This window comes from Erinaceus europaeus, chromosome 1, assembly GCF_950295315.1.
Source record: "Erinaceus europaeus chromosome 1, mEriEur2.1, whole genome shotgun sequence".
NCBI classification, from domain to species: Eukaryota; Metazoa; Chordata; class Mammalia; order Eulipotyphla; family Erinaceidae; genus Erinaceus; species Erinaceus europaeus.
The window spans coordinates 79,051,998-79,076,018 of NC_080162.1; the positions used below are offsets into that span (position 1 = coordinate 79,051,998).

Below are 24,021 nucleotides of genomic sequence, written 5' to 3' on the forward strand. Positions count from 1 at the left end.
GGAAGTGGCCCAGCAAGTTTCACAGTAGTTAGAGCATTGGACTTATAAACATTAGGTCCCAAATTGAATTCTGTCATTGCATATGCCAGAATGATGCCCCAGTTCTCTATTTACTTTATAAATAAACAAATTGCATGCTTGGGGTTTGTTTTGCTTTTTTAATTTTCCCAGAGCCATGCTCAGTTCTGGCTAATGGTGATGTTGGAGATTAAACCTGAGACCTTTGGACTCTAGGAAGTTGTCTGCATAACCATTATATCATCTCCCCAGTCTGCCACAAACAAATAGCGTAGAAGTAGAGAGCTGAGTAGATAACTCAGCTTGTTAGAGCACAGCGTTTGCATGACTGATGATGCCCCAAAGGGTCCATATTCTATCCCCAATACCAACATAAGCCAGAGTTAAGCAGTACTCCCATTTCTCTCTCCCTCTCTCCCTCTGTCTCATAAAAATAAATACTATTTGTGTTTTCTCTTCTGATCTTGTTTTTCAACTTCTGCCTGAAAGTGAGATCATCCCATATTCATCCTTCTGTTTCTGACTTATTTCACTTAACATGAGTTTTTCAAGGTCCATCCAAGATCAGCTGAAAACGGTGAAGTCACCATTTTTTATAGCTGAGTAGTATATATATCACAACTTGCTCAGAAAACACAAGTAGAACCTGAACTGGAATTGGCATATTGCACCAAAGTAAAAGACTCTGGGGTGGGTGGGTGGGGAGAATACAGATACAAGAAGGATGACAGAGGACCAGTGGGGATTGTATTGTTATATGGAAAACTGGGAAAATGTTATGCATGGACAAACTATTGTATTTACTGTTGAATGTAAAACATTAATTTCCCAATAAAGAAATTAAAAATAAATAGATAAATACTATGAAAGTAAAAGTGAAAAAAGTTTAAAATAATTTAATTATACCAAGATCAGTAAAGCAAATAATGAATTTGATATAATCCTTTTAAAAATAATGTCCACATTTTATTTATTAATGAAAATAGTCACTCTAGTACATGCAATACAGGGGATTGAACTTGAAACTTTGTATTCACAGGTCTGGTATTCTACCTGCTTCATCACCTCCTGGGTCATGATATAAGTTTTTGTTTTAAATTTTTGTAAATGTTCCCTCCCTAAAAAATCACTTTATTGAGGGTTAATAGTTTAGAGTACAGTTATTGACACACTTTCTCATCTCCCCTTGATATTGTCTACAAATACTCTCATCCCCAACTTAGGTCCCTTTCCATCATCATACACCTGCTTTTTTCCTCTCCTTCCCCATAATCCTTTGCTTTGGTACAATACACTACACCCACTCCAAGTTTTACTCTGTTTTCCCTTTCTTTTTTTTTTTTTCCTAGGTTTTGATCTGTGAATAAGATCATCTGGTAATTGTCCTTTTTTTTTTTTTCTTCTTCTCATTTCACTTCAGATAATTTCTTTGAGTCCCATTTAAGATGAGGTAAAAGGGACCACTCCATCATTTTTAATAGCTGTGTGGTATTCCATTGTGTATATATGCAACAACTTCTCTAGTCACTTATCTGTTATTGGGCATCTGGGTTGCTTCCAAGTTTGGGCAATTACACCTATAGGGGGAACAATTCACAAGTGGTGAAGCAGTGCTGCAGATGTCTCTCTGTCTCTCTCTTCCTCTCTAACTCTCCCTCCCTCTCAATTTCTTTCTGTTCTATCAAATTAAGTAAGTAAATAAAACAAAAAAAAACTTTTTAAAGTGTTCTACCAAATGTTTTCTCTTGGTATTTGATGGTTTCTGGTCTAACATCCAAATTTTTTTTAATTGGAGGGATTAATGGCTTAAACTAAACAGTAAATACAGTTGTTGGTACATGTGTAAAAATTTTCAGTTTTCTGTAAAAACACTCTAACCCACCACCTCCTCTACCGTCATGCACCAGGACTGAGAGCCCTCCTTCTTCCCCACCCAGAGTCATTTACTGTGTTGCAACACACCTAACATCTGAATCTTTGATCCATTGTTGTGTTTTTACTAGAAAGAGATAGCTGGAAATCAAGAAGGTAGGGGGAGATAGAGGGGGAGAAAGAATGAGAGATACCTGCAGCACTGCTTCACTCCTTTTTTGCAAAGCTTTCCCTCCTGCTTATGGTGACCAAGGGCTCTAACCCACATCCTTGGCACGATATGACCTGTACACCCAACCAGGTAGGTGCACCACCACCAGGCCCCTTTATTGCACATTTTAACCCAGTTTTCCCAACACCATTTGTTGAAGAGACACTTTGCTCCATTTACTGTTCTGGGCCTTCTCGTAAAAAATTAGATGCCCATAGGTGCAGGGGCTTTAATTTTTTTAATTATTATTATTTTTTGTTGGTGGGTTGTAGGGCTTCATAACTCTGAGATGACTTTTTTCTTTTCTTTTTAAAATTATTTAATAGCAACAGAGAGAAATTGAGACAGGCAGGGGAGATAGATATATAGTTAGATAAATAGATCGATGAATCTATAGATAGATAGATATAAAGAAAGAAAGAAAGATAAATAGATAGATAGATAGATAGATAGATAGATAGATAGATAGATAGATAGATAGATAGGCAGACAGACAGAAAGGCCCATAGCATTGCTTCACCACTTGCAAAGCTTTCCCACTGCAGGAAGGGACTTTGGGCTTGAACCCGAGTCCTTATGCATTTAAGTGGGTGTGCCACCACCAAGCCCTTGACTTTTTTTTTTCTTATAGAAAGAAAGAGACAGTGGGAGAGAGAGAAAGACACTTCAGTACTGAAACTTTTTCCAGTGTAGTGGCAGCCAGATTTGAACCTGGCCCATGCAGATGACACAGCAGATATAACTATGTAGGTGAGTTATCTTGCTGACCTGATGTTGATATAGTTCTAAAGATGATTTTTTTTATTCATAAGTAGAATCAAGCATCCTTGGGGAGAAAATACCTTATGTTTCGTCCTTCATATCATTAAGCTTGACTTATTTTGAGGAAATAAAATCTGGAACATTTCCTCTATGTAAAACCTTCCCAGGAATTTCATTCCACTTACACCTGTACCCAAGGTTACAAAGTCTTAGCATGCCCCAGATGAAAAGAACCTTAATGAACTGCTGGCTCATATCTTTCATTTCACATATTAGGAAGCTTAGTTCAGAAAATGAAAAAAAAAAAACTGAACTAAAATCACCCAACAAATAAGAAATGCTTTTGAGTTATCAAGCTTCTCCCTCCAGGGTCAATTTTCTTAGAGAGTCTGTATGGCAGTTTGGCTCTTGTATGAGAGAGAAAATTTGATAATTCCCAGAAAATATGCCTCATTTTAGAGCCACTCAGAACTGATTAGTTCCTTCTGGATATTTTTGTTGGTGGTCTTCTAAGAAAGATTACAGGGGGCGAGGCAGTAGCACAGTGGATTAAGCACACATGGCACAAAGCACAAGGGCCTGCATAAGGATTCTGGTTCAAGCAGGTCTGCAGATGTCTATCTTTCTCTCCCCCTCTCTGTCTTCCCCTCCTCTCTCAATTTCTCTCTGTCCTAATCAACAACAATGACAGCAATAACAACAACAATAATAACAACAACAATGATAAACAACAAAGGCGAAAGGAAAAAAACAGCCTCCAGGAATGCCAATGTTCAGTGGGGAAGCAATTACAGAAGCCAGACCTTCCACCTTCTGCACCCCATAATGGCCCTGGGTCCATACTCCCAGAGGGATAAAGAATAGGAAAGCTATCAGGGGAGGGGATGGGATATGGAGTGGTGGGAATTGTGTGCAATTGTACCCCTCTTTTAAAAATTTCTTTATTGGGGAATTAATGTTTTATATTCAACGGTAAATACAAGTTTGTACATGCATAACATTTCTCAGTTTTCCATATGACAATACAACCCCCACTAGGTCCTCTGTCATCCTTTTTGGATCTGTATTCTCCTGCCCACCCACCCCAGAGTCCTTTACTTTGGTGCAACATGCCAATTCCAGTTCAGGTTCTACTTGTGTTTTCTCTTCTGATCTTGTTTTTCAACTTCTGCCTGAAAGTGAGATCATCCCATATTCATCCTTCTGTTTCTGACTTATTTCACTTAACATGAATTTTTAAAGGTCCATCCAAGATCAGCTGAAAATGGTGAAGTCACCATTTTTTACAGCTGAGTAGTATTCCATTGTGTATATATACCACAACTTGCTCAGCCACTCATCTGTTGTTGGACAACTGAGTTTCTTCCCGGTTTTGGCTATTACAAATTGTGCTGCTAAGAACATATGTGTACACAGATCTTTTTGGATGGGTGTGTTGGGTTCCTTAGGATATATCTCCAGGAGAGGAATTGCAGGATCATAGAGTAGGTCCATTTCTAGCCTTCTGAGAGTTCTCCAGACTGTTCTCCACAGAGGTTGGATCAATTAACATTCCCAGCAGCAGTGCAGGAGGGTTCCTTTGACTCCACAACCTCTCTACCTTTTGCTGCTGTTACATTTTCTGATATATGACATTCTCACAGGAGTGAAGTGATATCTCATTGTTGTCTTGATTTGCATTTCTCTGACAATCAAAGACTTGGAGCATTTTTTTCATGTGTTTCTCAGCCTTTTGGATCTCTTCTGTGGTGAATATTCTGTCCATGTCCTCTCCCCATTTTTGGATGGGGTTATTTGTTTTCTTGTGGTAGAGTTTGGCAAGCTCTTTATATATTTATTAGCCTCTTGTCTGATGTATGGCATGTAAAGATCTTCTCACATTCTGTGAGGGGTCTCTTGGTTTGGGTAGTGGTTTCTTTTGCTGTGCAGAAGCTTTTTAATTTGATATAGTCCCATAGATTTATGCTTGCCTTAGTCTTTGTAATTAGATTTGCTTCATTGAAGATGTCTTTAAAAATTATGTGGAAAAGAGTTCTGCCAATATTTTCCTCTAAGTACCTGGTAGTTTCTGGTCTAACATCCAAGTCCTTGATCCACTTGGAATTTACTTTTATGTTTGGTGAAATATAGTGGTTCAGATTCATTCTTCTGCATGTTTCAACCCATTTTTTTCAACACCATTTGTTGAAAAGACTCTGCTTTCCCTATTTAATAGTCTGGCACCTTTGTCAAAGATTAGATGTCCATAGGTGTGTGACCTCATTTCTGGGCTCTCAATTCTATTCCACTGGTCAGTGTTATCTATTCATGTTCCAGTACCAAGCAGTTTTGATGACAATGGCCCTATAATACAATTTGAGATCTGGAAGTGTGATGCCTCTGGTTCTGTTCTTTCTTCTCAAGATTGTTTTGGCAATTCTAGGTCTTTACTGGTTCCAGATAAACATTTGTAGCATTTTTTCTATTCTCCTAAAAAATGTGCTTGGGATCTTGATGGGGATAGCATTAAATTTGTAGATGGCTCTGGGATAGCATTAAATTTGTAGATGGCTCTGGTTCATTTTGATTATGTTAATTCTTCCAACCCATGCACATGGAATATCTTTCCACTTCTTTGTGTCTTTTTCAATTTCCTTGAGTAGTGAGTCATAATTTTCAGTATATAAGTCTTTCACTTGTTTGGTTAGGTTTATTTCTAGATATTTTATTGTTTTTGTTGCTATAGTAAAAGGAATTGATTTCTGCATTTCAACTTCTTCCAACTTAGTGTTTGCATAGAGGAATGCCACTAACTTTTGAATGTTAATTTTGTAGCCTGACACATTACTGTATTGCCTGATGATTTCCAAAAGCTTCTTGCTGGATTCCTTAGGTTTTTCTATGTATACTATCATGTCATCTGCAAATAGGGAGAGTTTGACTTCTCTTCCTATCTGTATGCCTTTAATTCCTTGCTCCTGCCTGATTGCTATGGCAAGAACTTCCAACACTATGTTGAATAGTAATGGTGATAGTGGGCAGCCCTGTCTAGTATCGGATTGGAGAGGAAATGCTTCTAGTTTTGGTGACATTGAGTATGATGTTGGCTGTAGGTTTGTTCTATATAGCCTCCACTATCTTGAGGAATTTTCCATCTATTCCCATTTTTTGTAGTGTTTTGATCATAAAGGGATGTTGTATTTTGACAAAGGCTTTCTCTGCATCTATTGATATGACTATGCAGTTTTTAGTCTTGCTTTTATTGATCTGGTGGGTCACATTGGTTGATTTATGTATATAAAACCAACCTTGCATGCCTGGGATCAACCCCACTTGGTCATGATGAACAATCTTTTTTAATATACTGCTGTATCCGGTTGGCTAGAATTTTGTTCAATACTTAGCATCTATGTTCATCAGAGATATTGGTCTGTAGTTTTCTTTTTTGGTTATGCCCCTGTCTGTTTTTGGTATCAAAGTGATTTTGGCTTCATAGAAACCGGAAGGGAGTATTCTGGTGTCTTCAATCTTCTGGAAGACTTTTAAAAGTAGAGGTATTAGTTCTTTTTTGAAGGTCTTGGAGAATTTATTTGTTAAACCATATGGTCCAGAACTTCTATTCTTGGGAAGGTTTTTGATAACTGTTTCAATTTCATTAGCTGTGATGGGCCTATTCATGTTATCTAGTTCTTTTTTACTTAATTTTTGGAAGTTCTTAGGTATCTAGGAACTTGTCTATTTCTTCCAGGTTCTCTGGCTTGGTGTCATAGAGTTCATAGAAGTCTTGCATGATATGCTGAATTTCTGTGGTGTCTGTTGTGATATCTCCTCTTTCATTTATGATCTGATGTATTTGAGTCTTTTCCCTTTATTGTTTTTTGAGTCTGGCTAAAGGTTTGTCTATTTTGTTCACTCTTTCGAAGAACCAACATTTACTTTCATTGATCTTTTGTATGGTTTTCTTGTTTTCAATGTTATTTATTTCTGCCCTAACTTTAGTGGTTTCTGTCCTTCTGGTTTCTTTAGGGTTCCTTTGCTCTTCTTCTTCTAGGTCTTTGAGATGTGCAGTCAGGCTGCTTATTTGTACTTTTTCTCGTTTCTTAATGTGTGCTTGTATGGCTATGAACTTCCCTCTCAGTACTGCCTTAGCTGTGTCCCAAATATTTTGATAGCTTGTGTCTTTATTTTCATTGAACTCTTGAAACATTTTGATTTCTTCCTTGATTTCCTCTTTGACCCAGTAGTTGTTAAGTATTGTGTTGGTCTGCTTATAATTCTGCTTCTAAGACCCCTTCTGTTGCATTGCTTAATGCCATGGTCTATTTACATAATCACTGCTTTACCTGAGACCCACCCTGCCTACAGGGCATTGGTTTAATCCCCACTGGTTAGATGCAAGCTTGATATGCGTGCTTTTTCCTTCTCCCCACCCCCTATCCTACGTATTTCCTTTTCTGATCTGACACTTCTGCCTCAGGAGATATAAAGGACAGGATTTTCTAATGAAGAGGGATTAGATTGATTGCACTGTATCCCCGCTCATCACTAAAGACTGAACTGTGTTCCCAGCTCAGCCATGAGTCCCTGGTCATCTGCCCCCCCCACCTCCGTGAAGCTAGCCTGGCAGTAGTGTACTGTTAAGCTTCCACATTTTGGGAGTATTACTAATTTTTTGTTGATTGTTCAGTGTTAGTTTAATTCCACTGTGGTCTGAGAAGATGCTTGGGATGATTTCAATACTCTTGAATTTGCTGATGCTGTCTTTGTGGCCTAACATATGGTCTATCCTTGAGAATGACCCATGAGGGTTTGAATACAATGTGTATTCCAGTTTCTTGGAGTGAATGATGCTGAAAATGTCCAATAGTTCTAGTTTACCTATCTCCTCATTTAGCTCCCTCATGCCTTTATTGATTTTCTGCCTGGATGATCTGTCAAGTTGAGAGAGTGGGGTGTTGAAGTCCCCTACTATGACTGTGTTGCTGTTAATATATTGCTGTAGTTCTTTCAGTAGATGTTTGATGTATTTAGATGGCTTCTCATTGTGTGCATAGATGTTAATTGTTAAGTCCTCTTGACTGCCTGATCCACTGAGCATTAAGTAGTATCCATTCCTATCTTTTTAAATTTTATTTACTTTGAGGTCTATCATGTCAGATATGAGAATAGCTGTTCCTGCCCTTTTTTGTGGGCCATTGGCTTGTATGATAGTTTTCCATCCTTTCACTTTGAGTCTGTGTTTGTCTTATTGAGTTAGGTGGGTTTCCTGTAGACAGCATATTGTTGGGTTGTATTTTCTGATCCATCTTCCTACTCTGTGTCTTTTAATAGGCGAATTCAGGCCATTGACATTTATTGATATCAAAAATTGAAAATATTTTAATGCCATTCTTGTAGATTTTTAGAGTGTTCTGATATATGTCCTATTTATGGTGGCCTGACTGTTTATAGGAGACCTTTCAGAATTTCTTTGAGGGCAGGCTTGGTTATAGTTTTCTTTCAACTGTTGCTTGTCTGGGAAGGTTTTTATGCCTCCATCTACTTTGAATGACAGTCTAGCAGGATACAGTAGTCTTGGTTGAAAGCCTTTCTCATTGAGCACTCGATAGATATCTTGCTATTCTATTCTGGTCTGTAGTGTTTGTATGGAGAAGTCTGCTGCTAATCTTATGGGTTTTCCTCTGTAGGTGACTCTTTGTTTTTTCTCTTGCAGCCTTCAGGAATCTTTCTTTATCCTTATTCCTTTCCATTTTAAATATGATGTCTCTTGGTGTCTTTAAGTCTGGGTTAATTCTGTTTGGGACCCTCTGGGCTTCTTGAACCTATATGTCTTTGATGTTGTCTAGACTAGAGAAGTTCTCAGCTATTAAGTCCTAAAGAATGCTTTATTCCCCTCCCTCTCTTTCTTCCTCTGATAATACAATAATGCATATATTATTTCTTTTTAAGTCATCTCATAGGTCTCTGTTATTGTTTTCATCATCTCTTAATCTCTTTTTGATATCTCTTACTTCTTTTTTAGTTGTCTCTAATTCATCCTCGATCTTGCTAATTCTGTCTTCAGCCTCATTGATTCTATTCTCTCTCTTCTCTACTGTTTTCTGGAGTTCATCTATTTTGTTTCCCTGTTCTGATACTGTTTTAACTTGTTCTACTAGTTGTATTCTTAGCTCAGCTATCTCAGCTTTCAGCTCCCTAATAATCTTGAGATAATTAATGTTTTCTTTAAGAGTCTCATTTGTTGTTTCTGCATTTCTGATGACAATTCTTTCAAACTCACTCCTGTGACTATTTCCTTAACTAGTGTTTGGATGTTGACCTCATTATTTTGTGCTTCACCCTTTGGGGGTCTTTTAGCTGGACTCTTGTCGTGTTTCATTTCTCCAATATTTCTTCTTGTTGGTTTATCCATTTTATATGAGGTCCCTCTCTCAGTACTTTTCAAATTACTGATCACTCTTGCCTGGATTGACTTGTATCTAATTAAGGTAATTAAAGAGTTCACAGTTGTGGAAATTGACAACTGTTTCAGTATAATTTTAATCCCTGAGTTGGAGCTCAGTGGCTTAAAAGCCTCTTTTGTTCTTTTTCTTCCCTGTAGACTATGGGAGCCTCAGGGCTTTTAAACTATAAGTAGGCTTCTTAGCTTAATCATTGACTCCTGACCAAGAGATAAAACAGGGTGGGGCAGAGATAATCCAGTGGTTAAACAAAGAGACTGTCATAGTCCCACTGCTAGGCCACTGAGGTATAGATCTTCTCCTGAATTTCTGGTTAGTTCTCTGTTCCCTCGTGTCAGCACAGGGCCTACCCACCACTGCTCCAGATTCTGAGGGCAGTAGCAATAGAGACTCAAAGTTGCATTTGGTGAGTCTTAGGGGAGTCCTCTCCTCCCTCCAGCTGTCTTTTTGTTGGTGAAACAGACTGGAGGTGATATCTCAATTGGTAAACTGCCAGACTGTTACCAGCCAATTAATCTCTCCCTAGGCTCCTCTCTGTCCACACACCATGTGTTTGCACTCACCAGTGATTTGGTAGGTTCCTGAAGTTGTTCTTGTCCTGTCTTGTTGCAATCCCAGGTGGTCTCCTTTGGCATTCCTAGTTGACCCAGGAGAGGAGAGGAGAGAAACACTGCTGCTGCTCCATAGCTCCACCTTCGGAAGTTCCCTGTACCCCTCTTATACTACAGTTTTTGTCCATGTTTCCTTTTTATAAATAAAAATTTAAAAAGCCTCCAGGTGCAGTGGATTAGTAGTGTTGGCACTGAACGCCAGCAATAACCTTGGAGGCAAAAAATAATTAAATAATAAAAATAAAAAAATTTAAAAAAGGAAAGATTCCAGTCTATTTTTCCCATGCTGCCTGCCATGACTTTCGTTCTTTTCTTTCTTTCCTTTTTTCTTTTGTAGTGCTGAGAATTTTTTTTATGCCTCCAGGCTCAGTGCCTGCACTACAAATCCACTGTTCCTGGAAGACATTTCCCCCCAATTTTTGTTGCCTTTGTTGTTATTATTATTGTTGTCATTGCTGTTTTTGCTGTTGGATAGAGAGAGAAATCGAGAGAGGAGGGGAAGACAGAGAAGGGGAAAGAAAGAGACCTGCAGACCTGCTTCACCACTTTCAAAGCAACCCCCCACACTGGGATCCTTATGGCTAGGGCCATCCTTGCACTTCATGCCATGTGCACTTAACCTGCTGCACTACAGCCCAGCCCCCATATGTTCTATTTTTATTAGTGATATAATAATGATTAACGAGATAACAAGATTGTGGGACAAGAGGGGTACAATCCCATACAATTCCTGTCACCATAGTTCCGTATCACATCCCCTCCATTGGAAGCTTCCCTATTTTTTATCCCACTGGGAGTATGGACCAAAGACCTTTCTGGGATGCAGAAGGGAGGAGGTCTGGCTTCTGTAATTGCTTCTCCACTGGATATGGACATTGACAGGTTGATCTGTACCCACAGCCTGTTTCTGTCTTTCCCTAGTGGGGCAGGGCTCTGGGGAGGTGGGTTCCAGGACACGTTGGTGAGTTCGTCTGCCTAGGGAAGTCAGGACTTTCTTTCTTTTTAAAAATATTTATTTATTTTTCCTTTTGTTGCCTTTGTTTTTTATTGTTGTTGTAGTTATTATTGTTGTTATTGATGTTGTTGGATAGGACAGAGAGAAATGGAGAGAGGAGGGGAAGACAGAGAGGGGGAGAGAAAGAAAGACACCTGCAGACCTCCTTCACCACCTGTGAAGCGACACCCCTATAGGTGGGGAGCCAGGGACTTGAACCAGGATCCTTACGCCAGTCCTTGCGCTTTATGCCATATGTGCTTAACCCGCTGCGCTACCACCTGACTCCCAAGAAGTCAGGACTTTCTGTGATAGACCTAGCACTTTTACTAGGGAACATCTGCAGCACACTTCTGGTATTTTTTTTTAAGATTTTATTTATTTATTAATGAGAAAGATAGGAAGAGAGAGAAAGAACCAGACATCACTCTGGCACATGTGTTGCCAGGATCGAACTCAGGACCTCATGCTTGAGAGTCCAAAGCTTTCTCACTGCGCCATCTCCCGGAACACACTTCTGGTCTTTGTCTATTTCTTTCTCTGTCAATTTCATTGTCACCAGGCTTGTCACTGTGGCTCAGGGTTTGGAAGACAAATCTACCACTCCCTGCAGCCCTTTCTGTCTGCTTGTCTTCCTTTTTTTTTTTTTTTCCTTCCTTCCTTCCTTTTTTTTTTTTTAACTAGAGAAATTTAGGGGCTCAGTCAGTGGCACACACACCAGGAAAGTGTACATAGTACAAAATGCAAGAACTCCTTCAAAAATCTAGATTTGAGCCCCGGCCCCCACCTGCAGGGGGGTCACTTCATAAGCAGTGAAGCAGGTCTGCAGGTGTCTTTCTCTCACCCTCCCCTCTCAATTTCTTTTTGTACTTTCCAATGAAGTGGGAAAAATGGCTGCCATGAGCAATGGTGCCAGCACTGAGCCTGAGTGATAACCCTGGAGAGAGAGAGAGACCTATAGTAATGCTTTACTGCTAGCACTGCAGCTGTGGATCGAGGGCTTGAACCTGGCTTTGTGTGTGGTAATGTGTGTGCTCTACTGGGTGTGCGACCAATGGGTCCTTAGCCTTCTGTTTCTACATCTGCCAATCCATTCTCTATATCAACCATCACAATTTTGTTTTTTTTAAATTTAGTAAAATACTAAATTTAAAAATTATAACATTATAATTTTTGACAGCATAATTGAGATGCAGAAAAAGCATAGTGTATACCAATTCACATTTATTAGTATGGTTATAATAAAAGAATGATCAGAACTAGTATTAGTAAAGATGTGGAAATGCTAAGCTATTAAACATTGCTGATGAGTTCATAAAATTATGAAGCTGCCAACGCAACGATTGCCACCTCAACATGCTTCACTTCAGGCTGTGTCCAGAGACTTCACATGTGGAATGACAACCCTTCAGCTTCATTACTCGGGTGAGACCTTTCCTTTCATAGTATACTCTAATTTCATCTCAGGTGGTTCACTTTCTAACAAAGTCCCAAAACCTAGATATACACCAGTTTCTGTGAGATAGAGCATATCTTCACATGTATCTATAAACTACTGCAAAATATATACCTGAAAGCAGAAGTACACTAGAGTTTGCAGTGAGTACCTCCCTAACACTTCCTCTCCACTATTCCAAGCTTTGGGTCCATGATTGCTCAACAATTTGTTTGGCTTCGTATGTTAACTCTCTTTTCAGTCACCAGGTTCCAGATGCCATCAGGATGCTGGCCAGGCTTCCCTGGATTGAAGATCCCACCAATGTGTCCTGGAGCTCAGCTTCCCCAGAGACACACCCTACTAGGGAAAGAGAGAGGCAGACTGGGAGTATGGACCGACCAGTCAACGCCCATGTTCAGCAGGGAAGCAATTACAGAAGCCAGACCTTCCACCTTCTGCAACCCACAATGACCCTGGGTCCATGCTCCCAGAGGGATGGAGAATGGGAAAGCTATCAGGGGAGGGGGTGGGATATGGAGACTGGGTGGTGGGAATTGTGTGTAGTTGTACCCCTCCTACCTTATGGTTTTGTTAATTAATCCTTTCTTAAATTAAAAAAAAATTATGAAGCTGCCTTGAAAGGTCTTCAAACAAGTGAAACAGAATAGTTCTACATATATCTGTAAATATCTAAGGAAAATGAAGGTATATGTCCACATAAAAACTTGGACATTGAAGTTTATAGCATCATTACTCGTAATGGCCACCATGCAGGAACAAAGTAAATGTGTATAACGGATACATCAAAAACAAAATATGGTAGACTAGAAGGCTAGCTCACTGAGTAGGGTGTGCATTTTGCTCTGTGTGGGGCACAGGTCTGAGCCTGGGCACCACATGGGAGTATCATGCTACTGAGGAAGCCCCAGAACTGTGGAGTCTCTTCTTTCTATTTTGCTATTTCTCTCTATCTGAATGAAAAAGAATCCTGAAGTGAGATAAACTAGAAAGAGAAGAATGAATATTGGATGATCTGACTCATGGGCAGTTGAGAAATGAGAACATAAAGGGGATACACAAAGTAGAACTTGGGGCTGTGTCTGGTGTATTGCTCTAAAGTATAGGACTTGGGGTATGTGAGTGTGTGTCTGAGAGTGTGTGTGTGTGCGCGTATTCAGATCTTGGTGCATGATGGTGGAGGGGGACCTAGGCTGGGTGGGGGCAAGAGCATTTTGCAGAAAACTGAGGAATTTTACACATTACCAACAATTGCATTTACTGTAAACCATTAATCCTCCCCAATAAGAAATAAATTAAAAAAATATCCTTAGCAGTGAAATCACACATTCATGAGGCCCATGATTTACAAAGAAGAAAGAAAATAAGCAATAAATAAGATGCATATATACATAGAATGGAAGGTTATTCTGCTATGGAAGAAATGACATGCTCATATCACACGAGGGACAAATCTTGAAATCTTCATGATAAGTAAAAGAAGTCAATCACAAAAGACCACATATTACATGATCTCTTTATATGAATTCAAAAAGACAAAGTTTATATCAGTAGTTGCCAGGCTGGTGGGATGGAGAAATAGTATATGTGAGCTTTCTTTTTGGGTGACAAAAAAGTTCTAGAAGGGAGCCAGCTGGGCAGTGGCCCAGCAGGTTAAACACACGTGGTGCAAAGTGCAAGGACCAGCATAAGGATCCCGGTTCGAGCTCCTGGCTCCCCACCTGCAGGGAAGTCTCTTCACAAGCAGTGAAGCAGGTCTGCAGGTGTCTATCTTTCTCTCCCCATCACTGTTTTCCCCTCCTTTCTCCATTTCTCTCTGTCCTATCTGGCAATAACAATACCAATAACAATAAAAATAATAACCACAATAATGATAAAAATAACTAGGGCAACAAAAAAGGGAAAATAAATAAATAAAATAAAATAAAACAAAGTAAATGTATAATTGATACATACTGGGTTTGAACCCCTGGCACTGCACAACAACAAAGAAATACAAATAGAATCTCATAAGTGGTGAAGTGATGCTTTGATCTTTTTCTCCTTTTCTCCCTTTGATAAGAATGTGAGGAACTTTTTTCTTTTTTCTGATTAAATTTCAGCTTCCAGTGTGCACCCCCTCTTAAAAATTTATTTTTATTTATTTATTTATAAAATGGAAATATTGACAAGACCATAGTGTAAGAGGGATATAATTCCACAATTCCCACCATCAGAACTCTGTATCCCATCCCCTCTCTTGAAAGCTTTCCTATTCTTTATCCCTCTGGGGTACAGAAGGTGGAAGATCTGGCTTCTGTAATTGCTTCCCTGCTGAACATGGGCTTTGGCAGGTCCATCCATACTCCCAGCTTATCCCTCTCTTTCCCTAGTGGGGCAGGACTCTGGGAAGGACACATTTGTGGGGTTGTCTGCCCCAAGTCAGGTTGGCATCATGGCAGAATCTGGAACCTGGTGGCTGAAAAAGAGTTAAGATATAAAGTAGAACAAATTGTTGACCAATCATGAACCTAAAGGCAAGATTATTACAGATGAAGACTTGGGGGTCTCCATTTTGGAAAAAGCTAGTAGGTCTATTTTAGGTATATTCCAAGGGGCCCTTGACTTTACTAGTTTTTGCCCAAGTCTGACAGCTAACATGCAGGTGGACCCAAGGTATTGTCTGGGGAGATGGTGTCAAGAGTTGGAAAAAGGACTAGAAAGTTGTATGAGGGAAGAGAATATGGAAATATGGAAAAAGTATATAAATTTTGTTAACTGTAAACTGCACAGATTTGATCTGGGGCCCATATTCATCACAGGAGCCTATGTAACCTCTGCATCCCTGTAAGTCTGAGCTTGCATTCTGTGGTCACAACTAGGAACATTTCAGGCTGCACTAATTTCAGGACCCATCTTCCTCAAGTAGTAGAGTATGTTGCCCAACCTTCCTTTGAAGAATGGACCAGTCCCTACCATTGTTGATCCACATTGAGGGCAAGGCCGTATAGGGGTCCACAGAGGGGTCCATTATGTTGTTCCTGATGGACATGACCAGTGACTGAAGAGAGGGATCTGTTAGAGGTCTAGGCCCATCATGTCTGTGTGGGAATTCCAGGACTATCTGACTAGGACCCCAGGTGATGGGATGGTCTGATAGTGACCAAAGAGTCATCATTAAAGTATGCCAGTCTTTTGCCCTTATCCAGCTTTTGTAGTCTTTACTTTGTCTGACAGGGTTAGTTTTGGAGTGATTGAGGGAAGTAGGTAGAAGTGAAATAGGAAGTAGGTGAGGAGAGTATCTAGGTCTAGGTAGAACTATATGGTTAGGTACTTTATGGTGTCTTTTTTAGGTCTTTTTCTTTTTTTATATATTTATTTATTTTCCTTTTTGTTGCCCTTGTTGTTTTTCATTGTTGTAGTTATTATGTTGTTGTTATTGATGTCGTCGTTGTTAAAGAGAGAAATGGAGAGGGGAGGGGAAGACAGAGAGGGGGAGAGAAAGATAGACACCCGCAGACCTACTTCACCGCCTGTAAAGCTACTCCCCTGCAGGTGGGGAGCTGGAGGCTCAAACCCGGATCCTTGAGCTTTGTGCCACGTGCGCTTAATCCGTAGCTCTACTGCCCGACTCCTGGTCTTTTTCTCTTTGCTGCAGCACTGCAAACTATGGTGCACTATTGCTTTAAGGTATATATTATCCTCTAACTTATGGATACATGTGTATGTAAGCCCTATCTCATGGGCCGTGGTCTATATCCAGGTCTTGAGGCTTTGTTAGGAAGACGTTCTGCACTTTTGAAACTGATTAATCTCCTTTTCAACCCAGCATATCCACTATCCTGAAATTTGTCTGTCTTTATAGCTTTCACTGTGTGTATGAGTATCCTGACTTAACATACATAATTATATATATACAGGCGGTAGCGCAGCGGGTTAAGTGCACGTGGTGCAAAGTGCAGTGACCGGTGTAAGGATCCCGGTCGAGCCCTGGGTTCCCCACCTGAAGGGGAGTAGCTTCCAGGTGGTGAAGCAGGTCTACAGGTGTCTGTCTTTCTTTCCTCCTCTCTGTCTTCCCCTCCTCTCTCCATTTCTCTCTGTCCTATCCAACAACGAGAACAATGATAACTACAACACTAAAACAACAAGGACAACAAAAGGGAATAAATATTTTTTTAAATAAAAAAAGAATTATATACATATATAATTCTATACGTTATGTATATAACTATACATTTTTCTTTTCTTTTTATTTAAGAAAGGATAAATTAACAAAACCATAGGGTAGGAGGGGTACAACTCCACACAATTCCCACCACCCAATCTCCATATCCCACCCCCTCCCCTGATAGCTCTCCCATGCTCTAGCCCTCTGGGAGCATGGACCCAGGGTCATTGTGGGTTGTAGAAGGTGGAAGGTCTGGCTTCTGTAATTGCTTCCCTGCTGAACATGGGCGTTGACTGGTCGGTCCATACTCCCAGTCTGCCTCTCTCTTTCCCTAGTAGGGTGTGTCTCTGGGGAAGCTGAGCTCCAGGACACATTGGTGGGGTCTTCAGTCCAGGGAAGCCTGGCCGGCATCCTGATGACATCTGGAACCTGGTGACTGAAAAGAGAGTTAACATACAAAGCCAAACAAATTGTTGAGCAATAACTATACATTTTTATATTATATACATACATATATATATTTTACTCCAGAGTAAAATATATTAAGTATAATATAATATTAAGTATATTATACACAGACACATATATATTTTTTATTTCAGCTCTAGCTTATGGTGATGTTGAAGATTGAACCTGGTTTCTCAGAGACTCAGGCATAAGTCTTTACATAACCATTATGCTATCTCCCTAGTTCTATACTATTGCTGTTTTTGTTGTTTCTATTTTTTGTTTGTTGTTTTTGACAAGAGCACTGCTCAGCTCTGATAGTACCAAAGCCCAAGTTAATACAATTATGACCTGAGTGTCTTGTTTAAGGAGTCCTTTCCTAAGATAACCTTTAATTGCTTCTAAAGATTTAATATTTTTGTTTTTCTAATTCATCCAAAAGGTATGTGCCTTGAGGTAAAAGTTCGACTTTTTTTTTTTCCAAATGAATGACCAATTGTTCAGTACCATTCAAAAAGAAAGCCATCTGTACTCATTTTCTAAAACTGTCATAACAAATCACCACAAACTGGAAGACTTGAAACAATAGAAATTAACTCTTTCATAATTAAGGAGGCCAGAAATAAAAAGTCAGGGTGTCGGGAGTCGGGCAGTAGTGCAGTGGGTTAAGCGCATGTGGCGCAAAGCTCAAGCATCTGCATAAGGATCCCGGTTCAAGCCCCAGGCTCCCCACCTGCAGGGGAGTCGCTTCACAAGCGGTGAAGCAGGTCTGCTGGTGTCTGTCTTTCTCTCCGCCTCTCTGTCTTCCCCTCCTCTCTCCCTTTCTCTCTGTCCTATCTTAACAACGGCAACAATAATAACTACAACAATAAAACACAAGGGCAACAAAAGGGAATAAATAAATAAGTCTAAAAAAAAAATCAGGGTGTCAGAAGAGTTTCTTCTGGAGACTCTGAGGTAGAAAACATGCCATGTCTTTCTTTCTTTCTTTCTTTCTTTCTTTCTTTCTTTCTTTCTTTCTTTCTTTCTTTCTCTCTCTCTTTCTTTCTCTCTTTCTTTCTCTCTCTCTTTCTTTCTTTCTGTCTTTCTTTATTTCAGATTTTATTTATTTATGAGAAAGAAAGGAGGAGAGAGAAAGAACCAGACATCACTTTGGCACATGTGTTGCTGGGGATCGAACTAAGGACTTCATGCTTGAGAGTCCAAAGCTTTACCACTGCACCACCTCCCGGACCACAAACAAAGTAGCTCAGAAAGCTATATGTCTTTCTTTTTTCTTTCTTTTTTTTTCTTTATTTATTGGAGAATTAATGTTTTACATTCAACAGTAAATACAATAGTTTGTACATGCATAACATTTCCCAGTTTTCCATATAACAATACAACCCCCACTAGGTCCTCTGTCATCCTGCTTGGATCTGTATTCTCCCCACCCACTCACCCCAGAGTCTTTTACTTTGGTGCAATACACCAATTCCAGTTCAGGTTCTACTTGTGTTTTCTTTTCTGATCTTGTTTTTCAACTTCTGCCTGAGAGTGAGATCATCCCATATTCATCCTTCTGTTTCTGACTTATTTCACTTAACATGAGCTATATGTCTTTCTATACTTTAGGTCAATGTCAACAATGCTTGGCATTCCTTGGCTTGCAGACACACCACTAGTCTCTGCCTCCATCTTCACTTTGCCTTCTCTGTGTCTTTACTTTTTATAAGGATAGCAGTCATTGGATTTAAGACTCAGTCTAAATCCAGAATGAATTGATCTTCCCCAGATAAGGTTGTATTCTTAGGTTCTCAGTATACGTGAATTTTGGGAGATATTATTCAACTCCTAGCCCCATCTTTTGCTATTCTTTTGTGAATGTTGTTTCTGTCCTCTACTAAAAGTCCACATATGTGTGAGCAGAGTGGTCATTTTATAGCCACTGATGGAATGAATGGTTATACATTTTTCATGAGACAGTCTTAATCCTTACAACAGTTCTATGAGATAGGTACTGCTAAAATTGCCCACACTGTGATGATGTGATAACAAGCAACTCTCAAATCTCAGTGGCTTACAGCAACAAGGTTTTCTTTAATATTACAGATCAATAACTGTACATGGATTTCTATTTTTTCACTATTCTTATTTATTTATTTTCTTATTTATTTATTATTTCACTATTCTTGTCACCAAAGGTCTGTGTCCTCATCCCCACTCCCATATGTAACCACTATAGTTTTCCCACAGTCTTGGAAATAAGATGACTTTTTTTTTCCTGCCTCCAGGGTTATTGCTGGAGCTCGTTACTATGAATTCACTGCTTCTGGAGGCCATTTTTCCATTTTGTTGTCCTGTTGTTGCCCTTGTTGTTGTTGCCATTTTTATTGTCATTGCTGTTGTTGTTGCTGGATAGGACAGAGAGTAGATGAGAGCGGAGGGGAGACAGAAAGGGGGAGAGAAAGATCGACACCTGTAGACTTACTTCACTGCCTGTGAAACAACTCCCTTGCAGGTGGGGAGCCAGGGACTCAAACTGAGATCCTTATGGCAGTCCTTGTGTTTCATGCCATGTGTGCTTAATCCTTTGCACTACCACCCAGCCTCGGACATTTTGTTTTTCGCATTGTGTACTCAATTGTCTATATTCCACATGTGAGTGAAACCATTCTGTAGTTGTCCTTCACCTCCTTACTTGCTTCACTAAGTATAATCTTCTCCAATTCCATCCTCTTTATTCCAAAGAACACAATATCATCCTGTTTTATTGCTGAATAATACTCTGTTGAGTATTATTATCCCATAACTTTAAAAAAATTTATTATTGAATAGAGACAGAGAGAAATTGAGAGGGCAGGGGAGCTAGAGAGGGAAAGATACAGAGAGACCCCTGTAGCACTATTTCAGCACTCGTGAAGCTTTCCCCAGCAGGTTGGGACCAGGGGCGTAAACCTGGGTTCTTGTACACTTTAGTATGTGCTCTTAACCAGATGTGCCACCATCTTACCTCTCCCATAACTTTTTTTATCTAGTCATTTGTTGTAGGGCATTTTGTTTGTTTCCAGGTTTTTGCTATTATGAGTGGATTTTCACTTTAGCATACAGGCAGAAATCACAGGACACATTTCAAGCAGGACATGCCGTTCCACTGGTAGTGATAAAAGAGTAAGAATTTACACAAGAATGTGCAGTGGCTCTTAATGATCCAATTTAGAACTGGCATGATAGTTCAAATTTCCTAGTCAAATCAGTCATGTGATTAAGTCTGAAATAGGGCTGAGGAAGTGAACTCCTTTCTCTGGAAGGTACTCAAATCACATGGAAACTGACTTATAATCTGATTGGAAGAAGAAGGAGGAGGAGAAGGAGGAGAAGAAGAGAGAGGGAGGAAGAGAAAAAGAAAAAGAGGGAAACAGCACAAATAATAAAGAATAATAATGTCTCTACTATAGGGGTTAAATAACTTGTCCAATGACAAACATCTAAGAAGAAGTGGAGCCAAGACTCAAATTCTGACAATCTTTTTCCAAATCCAAAGTGCTCTCTCTTGACTTTCTAGTACCTGCAAGAGGGAGTCCAGATACATTTGAGCGTTGGGTATTCTTTATGCAAATTCCCTGGATTATGCATGCAAATTTCCTGCCCCTTTGTTTGTGTGATTACATCATACTTTAAGCCTCCAATATGGGGCTGAGTGGTGGTGCATCTGGTTGAATGTACATGTTACAATGCAGAAGGACCCAGTTCAAGCCCCTGGCCCCCACCTCCAGAGTGAAAGTTTCATGAGTGGTGAAGCAATGTTGCAGGTGTCTCTCTGTCTGTCTGTCTCTCTCTCTCTCTATCACCCCCTTCCTTTCCCTCTTGATTTTTGGCTATCTCTATCCAATAAATAAATAAATAAAGGTAAAAAATTTATAAATAAAAAAAGACTCCACTCTAATCTCAAACCTTTTTTTTTTGGGGGGGACTATAGGTGGGGCGTGGCTTCCCATGAATCAAACCCAGAGCTTTATACATAGAAAACGTTCAAAAAAGAAAAGAAAATATTCACTTTACCAATGAGCTACACCCCAGACACACTATTACAATTCTTTTTTGAACTTTTCTCCTTGTAACTAACCACATGCACCCCATCACTTCCTTTCTTTCTTTCTTTCTTTCTTTCTTTCTTTCTTTCTTTCTTTCTTTCTTTCCTTCTTTCTCTCTCTCCTTCCTTTTTCTTTTTTTTTAAATTATTTATTTAGGGGCTGGGTGGTGGCAAACCTGGTTGAGCAACATGTTACAGTGCGAAAGGACCCAAGTTCATGTCCCTGGCCCCCACCTGCAGGGGGAAAGCTTTGTGAGTGGTAAAGCAGGGTTGCAGGCATCTCTCTATCTATCTCCTCCTTCCATCTCAATTTCTGGCTGTTTCTATCCAATAAATAAAGATAATAAATTTTTAAAAATTATTTATTTATTTGTTATTGGATAGACAGAGAGAAATTGAGGGGAGGGGAGATAGAGATGGAGAGAGACAGAGAGACACCTGCAGCCCTGCTTCACGACTTGTGAAGCTTTCCTCCTGCAGGTGGGGACCAGGGGCTTGAACCCAGGTCCTTGTGCACTATAGTGTGTGCCTCAACCAGGTGTGCCACCACTTGGCCCCTCTCTCCTTCCTTTTTATATTCATGTTTTACTTCCCCACTAGTATTATCATTGGCATTCTGCATGCACCATTTCACCACACCCCTACTCCTGAAACACTTTTTTTTAGATAGTGAGTGAAAGAGAAGGAGAGATATCACAGCACAGTTCTACCACTTATGAAACTTCTCCTGTGCTGGAGCTGCCATATAGTGACTGGGGCCTTGAATCTGGGACCTTGCACATGGTAAAGTATGCTCTCTACTGGGAGAGATATCTCCCACCCCCATCATCCTTTATAAAAATATATAACTTTAAATTCACTGTCTTATTCTGAATGATGGGGATATTGCCATTTTGCCTTTTGCTCTCAGGACCTTGCACAGTGTTCCCTAAGTACTTGCAGAATTCTGAGGTGAGACAAGTAAGATTTCAGAGCTACAACTGAGCTGTGCTCCTGAGGCTAAGAGCACTTGGCCTACTTTTCCATTCCTCTGCACTAAGCTTAGCACCTGGTGCTCCTGTGACTGGCAGGTCAGCTCCTCGTGACACTCTGTAAGCCTTCAGCACCTTCACCTCCAGGTCCTGGACTGGGATGTGTGAGTTGTTGGAGTGGAGGAGGAAGAGGAGGAGGAGGAGGAGGAGGAGGAGGAGGAGGGAATTAAGTTTTGCCTTTTAGAAATCCTTCCTTTCCATTGCCTCAGGAAAAGTGCTTCTCTGAAGTGAGTCGAGTAAGTTCTTACCCATCAGACCAAGGAGGACTGGAGAGGCCCTTGGAGATGCAGGGAGGGAAGATCATACTGAGTTTGCCCTTCTCTAAGTTGTAAAAGTACATAGTAGAGCACTGAAAATCAGAAGCTTGTAATAGGGTCATTCCCCCAACCCTGGCTCATAGGCTTTATAGCTGTGGGAAAATCATCAATTTCCATAAGCCATGATGTCTTCTTCTATAAAATGGGGATGATAATTATAGCTCCTTCCCGGGGTGAGAAAAATCATATAAATAATGTGGTTAGCACACTATACTCAATAGTATCTCTTATGTGATGATAATATTCACTATCTAAGGAAAGAACCACACAAGGTGTCATTTGTGAATATTAAATGGAGGGAGACAGAATCTAAATTTTTTTCTTTTATAACTGGTTGCTTCTTTTAACCAAGTATGGGTATAACTGAAAGGTATGAGAAAGTAGTTCATCAGGTGACAGCACACAGAACACTGTCTTCATAGGTCTTGGAATAAGGGTAGGTAGAGTACTACAGGGCCAGTTGGTGATGCACCTGGTTGAACACGTATGTTACAGTGCTCAAGGACCAGTGCCTACCTGCAGGGAGAAAGCTTCATGAGTGGTAAAGCAGGGCTGCAGATGTCTCTCTGTCTCTATCCCTCTCTATTTTCTCTTTCTCTCTTGGTCTGTGGCTGTCTCTATCCAATACATAAATAAAGATAATTAAAAAAATGTTTTTTTTAGTTTTATTATTGTCGTCATCATTGTTGGGTAAGACAGAGAGAAATGGAGAGAGGAGGGGAAGACAGACAGGAGGAGAGAAAGACAGCACTTGCAGACTTGCTTCAACGCTTGTGAAGCCACTCCCCTGCAGGTAGTGCGTCAGGGGGCTTGAACCAGGATCCTTAAACCAGTCCTTGCACTTTGGGCCATGTGCACTTAATCTGCTGCACTACAGCCTGACTCCCCCACCCCCCAATTTTAAAGGTAGAGTGCTTCTCTGACACTCATTCCATAAGATCAGAGGTCTTTGTCCCCTATATCCACTCCTACAGATGCAGTCCACTTGATTCCTTTATGCTCCTTCATGCATCAATCTGGTGACAACTTCAGGGAAGCTGCCTTTGCAATTATAGTAATGTGATCAATGGCATTTGCTGCTTTGAAGCTAAGAAGAACTGCCTAATAAAATTTTCAGTTATTGTTCATACCCTGTCTCCCATAAACAGAATCCAGAGCTAGAAAGGACTTGGAAATTATTCTACATTTCATAGATCATTGACATCAAGGGAACAGAGAAGCTTTGCCTTAGACCATACAGTAAGTTGATGGCAGAGGCAGGCTCCTGACTCCCAACCCAGGGTCAGTGATCCTTTTTTTTTTTTTTTTTCCTCCAGAGTTACTGCTGGTGGTACTACGAATCCACTGCTCCTGGAGGCCATTTTCCCCTGTTTTTTTAATTGGATAGGTCAGAGAAATTGAGAAGGGAGGGAAAGTAAGGAGAGAGAAAGATAGACACCTACAGACCTGCTTCACCCCTCGTGAAGCTACAGACACCCCTGCAGGTGAGGAGCCAGAGGCTAAAACTGAGATCTTTGCGCTTCTTACTATGTGCGCTTAACCCACGAACTACCACCCAGCCACCTCAGTGATCCTTTAGTGGTATACCAACTTTTGGTTTTCTATTCCCACTGCCACCTGATCTAGTCTCTTGTCTTCTGAAC

General features: G+C 40.2%; 1 protein-coding gene across 1 annotated transcript in view; it reads left to right on the top strand.

The window, feature by feature from the left end:
• Nucleotides 1-24,021, top strand: part of EPB41L1 (erythrocyte membrane protein band 4.1 like 1) — a 212,675-nt gene that overhangs the window by 15,199 nt on the left and 173,455 nt on the right. The window lies entirely within an intron of this gene.